Here is a 15,899-nt window from a genome sequence, read left to right on the forward strand (position 1 = left end):
ACACAGATTAATATTGTCAATATCTGTGTCGGACCGTTTTGCTTTTTTTGATATTTTTGTTTTTTAGGGCGCTAGAGCCCTTCAAAAATGGCCAAAATGGCCTAATTGACTATGCCGCAATGAGAGGCGTGCTCTTCAAAACTGACATCAATTAGTCAAAAAAGCAAAACGGTCCGACACAGATAATGTCATAATCATTTAGATTTCCAAATTTGGTTACGATTGGTCAAGTTTTGGAGGAGGAAACAGTCGAGTACGAAACCTCGATTTTTGATATTTTTACGCAGGATTTTTCGCCTTGTCCTTATCGCACTAGTTTTAGGAGCCGCTTCCGTTAGCGAGACGGGTATATTTACCTAAAATATTTAAATCTTAGCTCCTGCTGGCTCTTAACGTTGCAATATACCTACCGTTGGTGCAGAATAATAATAAAAAATTATAGAGCAACATTAATTTATCTACTTTTTACTATACGTAGATTATAGAACTTATCATAAACGTAAAGGTAATGTGACGTTCGAAATATCAGGCAAAATAATAAAAGTTATTGCACGCGGTGAAGCCCCGTTTCAGTAGGTAGGTACCTATTTTAAACTTATGAATGAAAATCGTATTAGTTTAAATCAATACACCTACCTAATATATAATTGTTATGAACTTCTGCTTTAGCAATACCTACGTATACTTAATTTCATTTTATTAAAATAAGATTTCTCGTCTTTATCTTACTTATCAATAACAAATATATATACAATTATACATATGTGGACTTATGAATTTAATTCCAATGCGGTATTTTTATATTCAGTGTAAGTTTTTAATTTTGTGTGTTACTCGGATTCTTGTTAGTCATCAGTCGCTTCACTGGCAACACGTTGTTACACGGACGACACAAGACAACGCGCACATTGGTATACAATATTTTTTTGGAAAAACCTGGTTAATAAACAAGACATCCTGATTATAAACAAATGTAACGCTAGGTTTCCATATTGGCGATAACAAAATACAATGATAAAAATTAACATACATACATACATACATACATACATATAATCACGCCTATTTCCCGAAGGGGTAGGCAGAGACCACGGATTTCCACTTGCTACGATCCTGACATACCTCTTTCGCTTCCGTTACTTTCATAATATTCCTCATACACGCTCGCCGGTTTAGGGTGCTTTTGACCTGGCCTTTCTTCAGGATTTCCCCGATCTGATCGAAGAAAGTCCGCCGAGGTCTGCCCCTTCCAACTCCCTCTTCTACTTCTCCCTTATACACTCTCTTTGTCAGCCTTCTTTCACTCATTCTTTCCATGTGTCCAAACCATCTCAACATACCTTTCTCAATTTTTGTCACTACATCTTCGTTCAGTCCACACTTTTCCCTTATCACACTGTTCCTAATTCTATCTTGTAATCTCACACCACACACACTTCTCAACGCTCTCATTTCCACTGCATTCACTTGGCTCTGATGCCTCTTCTGCCATACCCAACTTTCGCTACCATACATGAGTGTAGGCATCAACACCCCTCTATGCACAGCCAACCGTGCTTTTTGCGACACCTTTTGGCTGCTCATAAAAGCGTTAAGTGCCCCATTCACGCGATTTCCAGCATTCACTCTCCTTTCAATGTCCTTATCATGCTTACCGTCCCTAGTGAACAAGGTTCCCAGATACACAAACTCTTTCACTTGTTGCACTCTTTCTTGACCAATCAAAATCTCACAGTTAGTCATATTTTCTTCCTTTTCAAATACCATTACTTTCGTCTTGCTTACATTAATTTTCATTCCTTTCCTTTCAAAAGACCCATGCATTCTAGTTACCATCTCCTGCAACTCCTCGCCCGATGACGCTAGTAGTACCAGATCATCAGCGTAAAGAAGACATTTGACGGGTAACCCACTCATTTTCAGCCCACATTCATCATTTCTCAAATCCTGCAAACTACTGTCCATGAACAGATTAAACAGCCACGGTGACGCTACCTACACATCCCTGCCTAACACCCTTTTCGATGCTAAACCATTCAGTGTACGATCCGTTTACTCTCACACAAGCACTGGAATCCTCATAGAGCGATTTCAGTGCCTGAATGAGACGGCCGCTCAATCCATACACAGACAGTACCGACCAAAGTTCATTCCTCACCACTCTGTCATAAGCCTTTTCCAAATCCACGAAAGCGCAATAGACCTTTTGACCTTTGGCCAAATACTTCTCGGCTATGCATCGCAAGGAAAAGACTTGATCCGTACATCCCATACCCTTTCGGAATCCCGCTTGTGCATCCCATACTTGCTCATCGGTTTCTTTCACTACTCTTTCAATCAATATCTTTGCATACAATTTGCCGACGACGCTGAGTAAGCTAATGCCTCTGTAGTTTTTGCAATCCAGTTGTGATCCCTTTCCTTTGTAAAGAGGTACAATGACAGCCTTGCTCCAGTCCCTGGGCACTTGACCGGTTCTAAAGCACAAATTGAAAAGGCGATACAACTGACTTGTTACAATGCCTTGTCCAGCTTTCAGCATCTCGACAGAAACCTTATCATATCCTGCAGCCTTTCCTGATTTCATTCCTTTCAACGCTTTCACAATTTCATCCATGCTAATACTATCATCAGTCTCCGACACGTTTTCAATACTTTCATCCAACTCCAAACTTGGCGTGTTTGCCTCCTCTCTGTCAAACAAACTTTCAAAATACTCTTTCCATCTTTTTAAGATGCATTCTTCCTCATTCACTAATCTTCCATTCTTGTCTTTTATTGACTTTAGCTCAGAATTCTGGGTGTTACCCCTGGCCAAACGAACGGACTTCCAGATTATATTCCAGATTATATATACAGAGATATTCTTGATAAAAATTAAGTATATTATAAACTATAAATATTATCACAATTCCAAGCCAAATAGAAATAGGAATAGAAATCAAGCACAAACACAAAAGAGGTAATTATCTATAATACAAAACAGGAACACATAGGAAGGAAAATAACCACGAAAAAAAACTATTTTATTTTTGTAATATAAGTCGTCGTACATATTTAACTGTATATTATACACACAATACGAGGAAAGTAAACGTACTTTACTGTGCTTTACGTAAATCTATGCTTGTTTGTGATAACGGGATCTTTAGTATTTGTGCGTTCAATTGTTCCGTTAGTATAGATCCATGTTGGTGAACAAGCGAAACCAACTTGTGTTAGGTAATGTAAGTATACTATCTTTGTAACAATTAAAGTTTGTTAAATTTTGAATTAGGTAACGATACAAAAAGTAAGTAGTGTAAATAATTGTATATACCTACCTTGTACCTATAAAACTGTATTTGCATGTACATGTACTTAACGCAAATAAATAAATACAATACAATACAATACAATATCTTTGAAAGTCACTCAAAATGGATAACGAGTAAGGTCTCCCGGTATTGGTTTTCTATACAAAATCAGTCCCGGAATCCGGAATTACCGGTTCTCGTCATAAAAATTAAGTACCGGGAGCATTCCCTAATAACGAGCACAAACGCAGAACACGTACCTATGTATTTTTATCAACAATAACATTGCCCTTAAACATTCTAATAAAACAAGTCTAATTTTACAGACGTTGCATTGATGATCATCATTAACTCCTACTTATCATTTTTAGGCATTTTTATGCTTACTTTGTATACTACTGCAAGTTTACATAATAGTTGAATATAAACTCAAATATCTATCACTTTTCTTATAACATTTAAAAGTTAATTTCCTAACATATTATTTTTATCCAGAGATATGATAGTCATAAACGTGTTCAATGTAGGTAAGTGTTATATAAACAAGAATATAAATTCACTCAGTTACGTAACCTGAAAATTTGCTTTTACTACAGTTCACGTGTATTAGGCGTTTTCCAAGTCAAATATTAACCTTAAATGATAAGTGGCTGGGAGATCAGGCAGCGTAGCACGGTGGCGTTTTTATCGCTCACCATGCCTGTCACGTTCTAACAAGTATGTAAGTGCGAAAGGGACGCGCATGGTGATATGCGATAAAAATGGAACCGTGCTGCGCCCGCTGGCAACTTCGGGATAAACTATTCGTGTTGATACGCTGTTTTAGGGTCCCATAGTCAACGGGTACACAGATGCTCTCGGGTCATAGCTGCTTTCGGGCGTATCTTCATCGTTTCAAGCATGATGACTCTCCGGAGTGCCCGACCTGTCCTGGAGTTGTTGAAGACGCGGAGCACGTGTTCTTTGCGTATCCCCGTTTCAACCTAGTACGAAATGCTCTGAAGACTGTCCTTAAACAAGCGATTGAACCAGAGACATTAATAGGAGCAATGCTTACATCAAAGACGGCCTGGGACGCGACGAATGTTTTGCAACTAAAGTACTTCAAGACTTGCGTACGACAGAAAGAGAGAGAGCCAGAAGGAAAGAAGTAGCGACTTCAAGCATATAAAGGAAGATTAATTGCTATATCCTCTCCTCACGAAGTAATGCCTAGCGGTGGATCCCGTGGGGAAAGCAGAGGCCGGAGAAAGAGTTTTTAGTCGGTATTGAACATCTGAGTCCGACATACCGGGCATAGTCCTGATGAATACAAATGCAAATACAAATGCATTTATTTCATTACTTTTTACATCAGTTCTTAGGTATAATATAAGGGTTAGGTAGGTAATTAGTCCATCTTAGGTACATGAGGTACATTAGGTAGGTAATTAGGTAAGTATTTATCTAAACATTGTGCAACAAATTGTGTAAGTAATGAAAAAGGTGCGGGTACAGCTTGCTGAATTTAAACCCGCCCTTGGTCAGCTAATTGGAATGGTATTAAGATTAAATATTTTTTAAATTATGAAATTCACAATAATAACCAAAACTTTAGTATGTAACAATAGTTTCCTTACGGGGTACTTAATACAGGAACAGTATAGCATATTCCACCTCTATAAAAAAAACACACACCGCGCGAGCACTAATATCAGATCTCATGTAGAATGATAGAAAATAGTTAAATGAATAATTTGCCAATTTCGATTACTCTCATGATGATGGGGCTTGGGCTTGGTGGTGAATATGTAGTTGTCAGCAGACTCCCAGGGGCTTATTACTTTATTAGATTTATTGATTGTGTTGCAGCTGGGAAGTAGATATTAGTGTAATCTTCAACGGTTATTATTGGTGAACCCCTCGAGTTCGGACTCATGAAACCGAGACATATACCGAGTATACAGTAGAACATTTTCTTTTAAATCCATCTAACCAATAAGCGTGTTAACAACAAAATGTACTTAGATCACTATGTGAAGCTAATAATATACATCTTGTAATCAAGCTCAAAGAAACTTTTCAATCATATTAAAAAGTCATGGATAATTTAGTCATGAAAACCTGTAATCAAATCACCGATTATCATGAAATATCGTATGCTTCCAAACAACTACTGGAACCTACTATTTGTCACATATAACTTGTGTCTCTATTCTAAAAACTCAACATTTTTTTAAATTAAATCATACAGTCCAATTCATACCTAACTTCTTAAAAGATAAGATTTAGAATCTTAAAAACTGTGATTTGTTTTAGACGAATCGAAGCTTAGAGTATTTTGATTTGTCACATCTCGCAAGCGCTTTACACTCTTCATTTAAATTTGTGTTTTATTAATTGGTTGTAGAGTAGAAAATAGGTTATACAGCTTGGTTAGTTAGTCAGTTTTGTTTTACGCGAATAGGTATTACGCGTAGAATATTGCGCGGAGGCCGGCGAGGGTCGATGGCTCCGGAGACACGTGAGCGGTACCGTTAGCCCGCATACACCAAGGCGAGAATACACGGAAAGGAAAATCTGTGTAATAGTAACGTTGGGAAAAAAATATGGGAAAATTTTCCATGCGAATTTTCGTTTTTTATATTGACTACAGCTTTTTAACTGTACCAGCAATCAATTGTAAGAGAGTACACACAGGTACACTATACCTACCAAAAGGTCTCAACCCCTTTAAATATTGTATTACTTTAGGTTGAAGGAATGAAATACATTTTATTTCTTTATTGACACCAGTTAGTACTTTCATGTTCACATGGCGACTGAATACCCAGAGGCATTTCGTACCAGTCAGCCATTGAGCTATACAAACATTAGGATTATTTCACCTAACGCGGGGTTATCATTTTATTCACCTGAATAATAACAAATAAGGAATATATATATGATAGATAGGTATTGTTTTCATTTTGGCTTTTTGTTTACTTGTATGTAGTATGTATGCGTTTATTGCAATTGTGTATCAACACAAATACTATTATGTTAAAATGAAAAAGGAATATCTCTCTAAAGGAAATAACAACCTATAGTACATAATCTTCAAAATTACCCGAAAAATATATAAAATATAAATATAGTTTTATTGTAAAATTAGTGTTGCATACAATACTTTAATCGCGTAGATATATTGAATAAGACATATTTGCACTTGCAGGTATCATTTAAATTTATAGGTGTGTAGAACACGAGTCTCATCTCATCACAAAACCATAGGCCACAAAAAGACCATAGTAAAAATATGTACAAATAACACAATATGTATTATACTATCTTGCTGGCGTTACTACAAAAAAAAAATCTCAATTTCAATCGTACGGTATAGTAAATAAAGCTCAAAGTTATGTAAACTTTCCTCGAGCTTTCTTGTGTGTGTGAACACATGCACATCACATTACGTATATGCTTACGCCATCACCTGTAATGGTGCGTGTATGTGTGGTGACATATGTGACTGTAAGTGTCTTACTGTGACCGAGATTTTTGCAATCGGTGCTTTTAGCAAAAATAAGGATTAATTTTAATTACAATATTATTTTCAGTTACCAAATAACGAGTTACGTGTCCTCCTTATACTAATTATAATGCACTAGGAATTTATCGCTCGTTGATGTCTTTTGGTTAGCAAAAGTATGCGTCGTCTAATGTACGGCCACAGAATAAATAATAGTACTAAGTACAGAAGACTCACTCTCTAACAAAACGCGTCTGTTACGATCAGCACAGATATGGCCGCTAGGTGGCGACAGCGCCACGCGCGGCTTATGGCTTTCCCCAAAATTGGGGCCGAACGGATGTACTTTTAGCTACCTGTAGCAAAGCGACGAAATCGCGGAGTGAGACACGCCTGGTACGGCTAACAATAGTCGAATGAATATCGCCATTGTCGCCTGGTTTATATCTCAAAGTGATTTTTATTATAACAACAAATCAAACGAATGTTGGTTGTAGCTGTGACGTTACGAAACAACACAAATACTCTTTATTGCACACCTTAAAACAAAAACATTAACATTAATAAAATTCACTCCTACAGAATAGCAAACAATAGTTAAAAACCCGAAAGTTTACTTAACTTGCTAACAACTTTGGGAAAAAATCAAATTATTTAATTAAATATTTTGATTGTTTTTTTTTAATATGTACATATACGTACTCACGCTACCATATACTATGTATGGCGCACGGCTTAGTATTTTTTTCTTAAGTATGTATATGATATATATTTCAGTTTATAATTGCTAACACAAATTTTAAAAATGTATAAATATTTTTAACACAATTGCGAACAGATTTACATAGGAAATATGATCAACAATTTATCACCATATTAATTTTACGTGAAGCGTTTCATACTTTCTGTCAATTATCTTACTTTAAAGAAAATTGAAAACAATAATGTTGCTATTACAATGCCATACAAAACTCAGAAAGAAAGAGAGAGACATCTAATAGTAGAAGTCTACCCGAGAATATGAGCCAAGTAATAAAAAGTTCTAAATCGCCTTAAAACTGTAACTACTGCAAAGATTTAAGTAACAATTGCACACGTGCAAGTGTCACTTAAGACGAAACAGGAGCTGCGATTTAAATATTTTAGGTAAATATACCCGTCTCGCTAACGGAAGCGGCTCCTAAAACTAGTGCGATAAGGACAAGGCGAAAAATCCTACGTAAAAATCTCAAAAATCGAAGTTTCGTACTCGACTGTTTCCTCCTCCAAAACTTAACCAATCGTAACCTTTGAAAATCTAAATGATTATGAAATGATCTGTGTCGGACTGTTTTGCTTTTTTGGCTAATTGATATCAGTTTTGAATACCACGCCTCTCATTGCGGCATAGTCAACTAGGCCATTTTGGCCATTTTTGAAGGGCTCTAGCGCCTTAAAAAACAAAAATATCAAAAAAAGAAAAACGGTCCGACACAGATATTGACAATATTAATCTGTGTTGAAAAAAACATTGCTCTAGCTTCAAAACCCACGGAGGAAACAGTCGAGTACGTTTGTATGGAGAAATGACCACTCCTGTTGGCTCTTAAGTGCTTAGATTAAATAATTATTATAATAATATATACGTAATTAAAATAATATGTTATATATTACCTACTGGGAAATTGTAAATCTGTACTGTGTATTAATAAAAAATAAAATAAATAGTTCTGCCTATCGCATGACACTCCGAAATATTGCGTGAACGCTGGCATGTTTACCTCTCACTAAGGTCATCGCACACCGGAGTGATTCCGGTGAACTGGGGCGCGCGCGCATGCGCAAGCGATCGTGGACCACTTCCAAAACGAATGCGTTTGAATTTAGAACGGAAAACAACGATAACCCCACGCTAAAACGACGTAACTCAAATAAGTAGCAAAGTTTTTGCTAAGCATCTAATCTAGAATAAATTATACCTACGGTCTAAAGCAGACTTGTAAAGATACCCATAAAGCTGTAGACCTCGCGATAAACTAAAAAAAAAAACTTACTTCGTTGAATCATTATCGCGGCGAACTTACAATGGTCTTGAGTGCCATAGTTTTACTGACGCTTTAAGTCCTTCATGCCAATTTCCGCCAATTTTTTTCTTCAAAAAACGAAGGACAAAAAAATTAGGTATATCAAACGAACCTGCTCACATATTTTTGAGAATTGGTTGAGAAATGCGACCTGCAGAGGAGAACATCCGGACATATGAAATAATTTTTGCCTAAGCTGAAACGGAGACCTTCGCTAACGCTCGGTCAGCTCGGTCAATTAAAGCACTTTTCTATGTAATTTTTCCTAAAGAGTGTATTTAATAATATAAGAAAATCCAGCACGTATACAGTATGTAAGTCAAATACGGGCAATAAATTAAACCAGATACCTATATAATTTATCCGTCTAATGATTTATTAAGAAGTTGTTTTAAGTGACACTTAATTATGACCCCGTAATTAATTTTTATTAAATTTACGGAGCAGCAATGTACTGCAAACATTAAGAAACATAATATGACACATGACATTACGAGATAAGTACGAGTTTTTTATAGTAAACTGCCAACCAGCGTTGACAGTTACTTTAAAAACCTCTTATCCCGTATTGCGGGCCGAATTACTTTGTATGGTAAAAAATTTCATTGTATTTCTAAGGCAAATCTATCTCAATATACTTCTTAGGTCCTATTCTAATGTGGTTACCGTTTAAATATTCGCCCGTATTGGATTTATACACTGTATGATGGTCCTATTTTGTCAACGTGACAGCGTGATAATGTCAGTGGGTGCTAAATATATTATTTACATCACACTTAAAGATCACACACACTTAAAGACATCATCACACTTAAAGAAGACACTCGAAAAAAATCTTATTTCATGCAAAATCATCATATCGTTTCCAAAATCTCGCTTACCCCCGCGTTGCACAGTATTGTACGCATTTCCTCAATCAGAGAGTTATATACAATGTGAAAATTGGGTTTCGAACGAACCATCAGATTAACCCATTAGCGGCTGAATTTTTTACAATTTCAGACGCTTCAGAAAATGATAGTAATCAGGTAAGTATTTAATCTCCTATTAATTGCGTTGTACGAGTATTTCTCACACTAATTCATAAACCAAAAATAAATGCGCCACTCTCTGCGACCCCATTTTTTGCCATAAACAACTTTGGAGGGCATTACCCTTTCTCTCTCGAGTGGAAAACACCTAGCTTCGCCTCTGGCCAAACCGAAACCCGCGCTGCGCGTCAACCAAATTGGACATTCACTTGTTTATGAGTCCGAAAAACTAGTCATCTTATTTACTTAAATAAATGGTGAAATCGGAAAATTTGTAAATTGTATTTTTGATATATAGAAAATTCATAGCAGAGAATGATACCTTAGATACCTAATTTCAAGTGTATTTAATAATAATAAAAATAATGAATAACAAATGAGGAATGGGGATATCTATTATGTACAATTTTGCTATTTTTTAAGGCAACAAATTGTCATATCACAAAATATGTAGTAATAGTTAAGCAAAGATAACCATTTTGTCAGCAATCAGAAATGAACAGACATATATAGGTTTTGGAAAAAATCTTAGAAGGAGCTAGTAGTTACCATTACCGACTGCATGGCGACATTAATGGGATGATAAAAATAGGTAAGCTTTTTTAGTTTATTTATTCAAAATGTACAAATCTTTCATAAAAATTCGATAAGTCAGCGCACGTGTAATGCAGCCCATTTATATGATTTTGCGTGACCAAAAATTACGCAACCTCTTTTTCAAGAACCGCATAAAAAGCCGAAGTGTGTCGAATCCACCCACGGAAACGGCCGAAGCACCGCCGAAAGCCGCATTCTACTTCGGGTCCGAGGACCTTAGCCTAGACATTGGTTGCGCTGTAAGGTTGTCGCCGGTCATCGGCCCTCCCCTCCCGCACCCCCGCGACCTCTTTTCGCCGCGACCAACAACTTTATAACGCCAACGCCCGCCAACACGCCAACACCGCGGCCGTGCTTAACCAACATCGCGCAATACTAGACTTATCTAACGCTTTCAATGGAATGCGCATAGTTGGACCTCAGTATTTATAACTTTCTTGATGGTATTTATAATGACTCAATTCGACTAGAACGCAAATTAACAAAACTTTTTTATGATAATGCTAATTTGTAGCGAAAAAACATAATTATCTCATTAAAAGTATACTCGTATCATAACAAAACTTTGGTGAAATTCCGAAATATAAAATGTACTAAAACTTGTCACTTACGGTTTTTACCTCGAAGAATGTATTTATTGTAAACATGTACTGTACAGTACAGTGATGCAAAAGGATAAAGGATACATGGTGTTAAGTAAAATTTCTTAGGATTAGTACATGCTACCATGTGAGGGCATTACAATCTATTATTTCTATACTTATAGTTTATAATTGTAGTTTTTATATTGACTTACATGTTTAGTAAAATAATATCTGGGAGACCGAGCTTTGCTCGGAAAACATATAAAAACTCAAAAATGCGCGTATTCCCAGAGATAAGACCTAGCTAGATCGATTTTTTGCTCCCGAAAACCCCCATATAGTAAATTTCATCGAAATCGTTAGAGCCGTTACCGAGATCCCCGAAATATATATATAGATAAATAGGTACATAAACGAGAATTGCTCGTTTAAAGGTATTAGATTCATGTAATACATATTTACAAAGGCGAACTCCAGACAAAATTTTACTCGGTTAAAATTGGCTCGATAGAATTAAACTCATGTACTTAAACATGTCAGATTTTCATTTAATTCCGATTGTTTATCGTTACCCTGCATACCGTAGCAGTATAATATTAGAATAAAATAGCTAGTGCTAGCCAGTATTTTAAGCTGAAGTGGCTATATTTTCAGAGTAATTGAGGTAAAACGTCTAAACCCATTCGATCCATATCTTTCGTCGCAAGTTTCACGCGGCGTGCCATATCCCTTGAACCCTTTTAATTTTCTGGCTTGATAGTTGTGCCCCGATCTAGTGCATGCTAGATATGAGCGCCGCGCCGGCGCGCCGCCGCCGCCGACGAAATTTTCGCGCCGCCGCCGCCGACGCTGCCCTATCGGCGTGGCATCGGCGTGACCTTGGTAGTTACTATCTACTTTCAGAGGTTTCAGAACCAGATAATATTATATTCAATCGAGTTTTGATGTTTAACGGCGCCACTTCGAATAGTTTATAGGCATTCAAAAGGTATTTTAGGCCCATATAATTCAAAAATATCGAAGGTTATGCAAATTTATCTGTCTAGTAACCGCGCTACTAGTCTTGGGGAAACGAAATTATTTAATATCAATTTAAACATCAATATACTCGTAATAAACATACTGATTTTCTTCCATTTTTATTGTGGAACGTTCTACATTACAATTTATAGATTGTATATACACTAGACATGTCAATCACAATTAAAAAATTACCTGTGATCAACTCTGGCTAACGTGAGACTCGAACCCACATCTTTGGATTATCGACCCAATGCATAACTAATTTTGCCAGCTATTAACCATCCGTAATTTACCGCGAATTTAACCATTGCAAGCATGATTAAACGTCTTTAAAAGGTTTAAAAAGGGGCTAATTTTGAGATATTAATGGTTTCCACGTCCAAATGTCCGGCCGTTGGCTTCGCACGGAAGGGCGTCGGAATCGGGTCTTATTTAAACTTGGCCACTGTCAAATTTCAAGCTTTGCTCTCTCGCAGCTCAGTCTTTGGCCTTGCATCGCTTGCATGGAAGTAAGCCGCTATATGAACCTGTAAGTTTTTTGCCCTGTTTGGAGCTCAACTTTCGGCCTCTTTTAAAACGCTTGAACATTGGTCCTTGTCTGATCTTAGCTCCATTGCAGCTCGGCCTTTGGCGTCGCACGAATGCGCCCGCAGGAAAGCTCCAGATCTTTAACACTATGGCTTCGGTCTTTATCGGCCTTCGCCCTCGCTCTGCTCTCTTGTAGCTCGGCCTCGCACAGAAGCGCGCCGCAATCAGCGCTCCAGGCGTTTGGCCGACAGCCAAGCTCACACTTGGCGTTCGATTCTTAGCTGTATGCTTACCTGCAGCTCATCCTCTGGCCTCGCATTGGAAGGCGTCGAAATCAAGTCTTCGGTGTTACATGGAGCTCGGCCTTGCCTCGCTAAGATCTTCCGGCCAGAACCTCGCCAAGATTAAGACCGCCTATCCACAGTTTATACGATATAAAACTTTTTTCGTACCATTATTCAATAAATTATCCTTGAAAAAAGCATTTATTTTATAACTTTCTTACAGCAAAAACATGTTATTCGGTAACATTTTCGTTTGAATCGTTTTTTTCATTAATCGAAGGTGTTTCAAGGCCACGCCGCCGATTCGCCGCCGCCGCCGACCAATTTTGACCGGCGCGCCGCCGCCGGCTTAATGCCTATCGGCGCTCATATCTCTGCATGCTCCGCGGGGGAGCATGCATATTTGCTTCAGGTTGCTCGCCTAATTAGAGCAACTCGTACAAGGCTTCAGCAAACGTGCAAATCTTGCAGTGCACCCCTTACGTAAACTGTTCGGGCTTCGGGGTATGCCTAAGGTATACAAAAACACATGTACAAAGGCAACCGCTTGTGACACCGCTAAAATTGCAGCCATATATATCTTCATTATCTGCTTTTTTTCTATCATGCAGGCGGGCCGTACCTACGCTTGTTGTAAAAAAATGCAAACTAAAACACATTATTTACCCTGCCTTCTTCTTCACTAGGAGTACTAGGACCCTCTGAAGTTGCGGTGTCCATGGACGACGGTAATCGCTTACTATCAGGCGATTCGTCTGCTCGTTTTCCTCCTATATCACAAAAAGCGCAGCTTCGCCAGCGTCAGCCATCACCCAGAACGCTGTATGTACTCGTGTATCGTACATTGGCATCGAATCGCGTATTGCACAACGCTTTTAATTGCAGAACCATCATTACCGTGCCCGTCTGATTCGCTCCAGTTGTTACCGATTTAGTTTTTACCATCCGCGGCCCAACTCCAGTTAACAGTTACTTCACGGACTGTTGCCGGGCTATGGGGCTATTAATACTTACATTAAATTGTAAAATTCAAGCTCAAAGCGGAAATTGCTGCTAATTTGATTATTGGTATAAGTATATACCTACGATGGACCACGCATTCATTACGCATGCTAGACCAAGAGGCCAATTCGAACATACTGACATCATAATGATATCTGAATGATGTCATTTAATTATCGTACGTCTCGCTTGCGGCAATACATGTACAGACAAGTACGAGCGAAATGCACGACAATTAAATTGACATTATTCAAATTTAATTCTGATGTCACGTTGACTTTCTCTGGTTATATTACAATATAGATTCATATAAGTAACAATGATTGAATACCCTATTTAATTTACCCACCAACTAAAACTATCCAGCGTCGTTATGGGTGGTCTTTACCTCGTAAAAGTATAAAGATCATCTGTTAGAGCGTAAGCAATAATGATTACACGCAGGTAAGATTTTTACGGATTATAAAAATACAAATAAACCCCATGACGTTGTTTCAAATATTAAAAAAAACACGTGTTAAATTTTTAAAAATAACTACAAAAAACTTATGCAGTATTTCGAGTGATAGCGGAACAGTAGAAAAAAAGAATTACAAAGATAATAAGATCACTTGAATCACACTGTAGTACATTTGTAAAATATAATGGAGGTTATGGACTACCAAAGCAACCGCTTGTCAAATTTTACAATCAATGGTGGCGCATGGTAGGCATGGTAGTCATAAGATAAGATAAGATAAAGATAAAAGATAGTTTATTCAAGTAGGCATAATTACAATTTACAATGCGCTTATGAACGTCAAATAAAGCTAGGTAGACCGGCTCCAACCCTACACCTCTGCCCCGAGAAGATTTAAATCCCCCCTCAATTGGAGGAGGGTATCCCAATATGGGACCAGCAACAAACTCGGCGGGACACATCTTTTCAAAAAAAATTACATCTTATAATTAACATGCATTACGAGAAAATAAGGAAAAAGAAATACAATTTAAATTACTATAGAATTCATGCAATTATACACATAAGGTGTAATAGAAATTAGATTTAAAAATATATACATATGTACATGGAATCATACAAATACATAGCTGTTTCAGAAAACATATCAAATTCTTACAAAAGGAAAAGAAAATAATATTATAGTTATTAAAATAAATGGGAAAACATATATAAATCTGATTGATTCTTATGAATTAAGTACCAACATAAAATATTTGATGTGCTTTCTTAACTGAGCTGTGTCACCTATAACTCTATACATAATACAATGTTTTTAATTGCTACTAGTTTTTATTAGTTTCTGGTTTGGACCATGCATGTTTGTCTGTCAAGTAGTCCTCAACTCTGTAATAGGTAGGTGCAACAGATATTCGATATTCGGCCGAATAGTAGGCAACATTCGGCCGAATACCGAATATTCGGCAAAGTGGCCGAATAGGCCGAATACCGAATAGTTGCCGAATATTCGTGCCATCTCTACTAGATACACACGTAAAGTTACCAATACAGTATGGTACAGATTGTACCATACTCAGTCGTCATCAGATATATCGGACCGGCGAAGGTGTTCACAATATCTAAGCACGCACTCTAACGCCCTGACAATAGAGGCGTGTTCAGATATTTGTGAGCGCCTTAGCCGTTCCGATATATCTGATGGCGACTGTACAATAATAAAAACGAAGTACATACATACAAGTAATATAAAGCGCTTCTTCATGGCAAGCGACGTACACAATAGCAATATCTGACCGCGAAACAAATATATTATCAAAGAGAAGCGAAATTTAAATGCATGTCACGCACTCACCTAGTTCAGTTGCCATATTATCTACGCGAACATTACTTCCGTCCGTGTGGGCGCCCGCATTGTACTCACTTCATTGACTAATGGAAATTTGTTTAACACTCCTTGTAATTTGCTAAGATTTTGATCCTTTTGATATAGGTATTTCCGTTTTTGAGAATGAGTATCATTATGCAGAATATATTTTATTGAC

The 15,899-nt window shown here is 37.3% G+C and overlaps 1 long non-coding RNA gene across 1 annotated transcript in view; it reads right to left on the minus strand.

Moving 5' to 3' along the window:
* Window positions 1–1,651: 1,651 nt before the first annotated feature.
* Window positions 1,652–15,899, minus strand: part of LOC134662344 (uncharacterized) — a 29,401-nt gene continuing 15,153 nt past the window's right edge. Inside the window, exon 2 of the long non-coding RNA XR_010098065.1 lies at window positions 1,652–1,939. This is a non-coding gene — a long non-coding RNA (uncharacterized LOC134662344). The remainder of the gene's footprint in view (window positions 1,940–15,899) is intronic.

This window comes from Cydia amplana, chromosome 3 (assembly GCF_948474715.1).
Source record: "Cydia amplana chromosome 3, ilCydAmpl1.1, whole genome shotgun sequence".
NCBI classification, from domain to species: Eukaryota; Metazoa; Arthropoda; class Insecta; order Lepidoptera; family Tortricidae; genus Cydia; species Cydia amplana.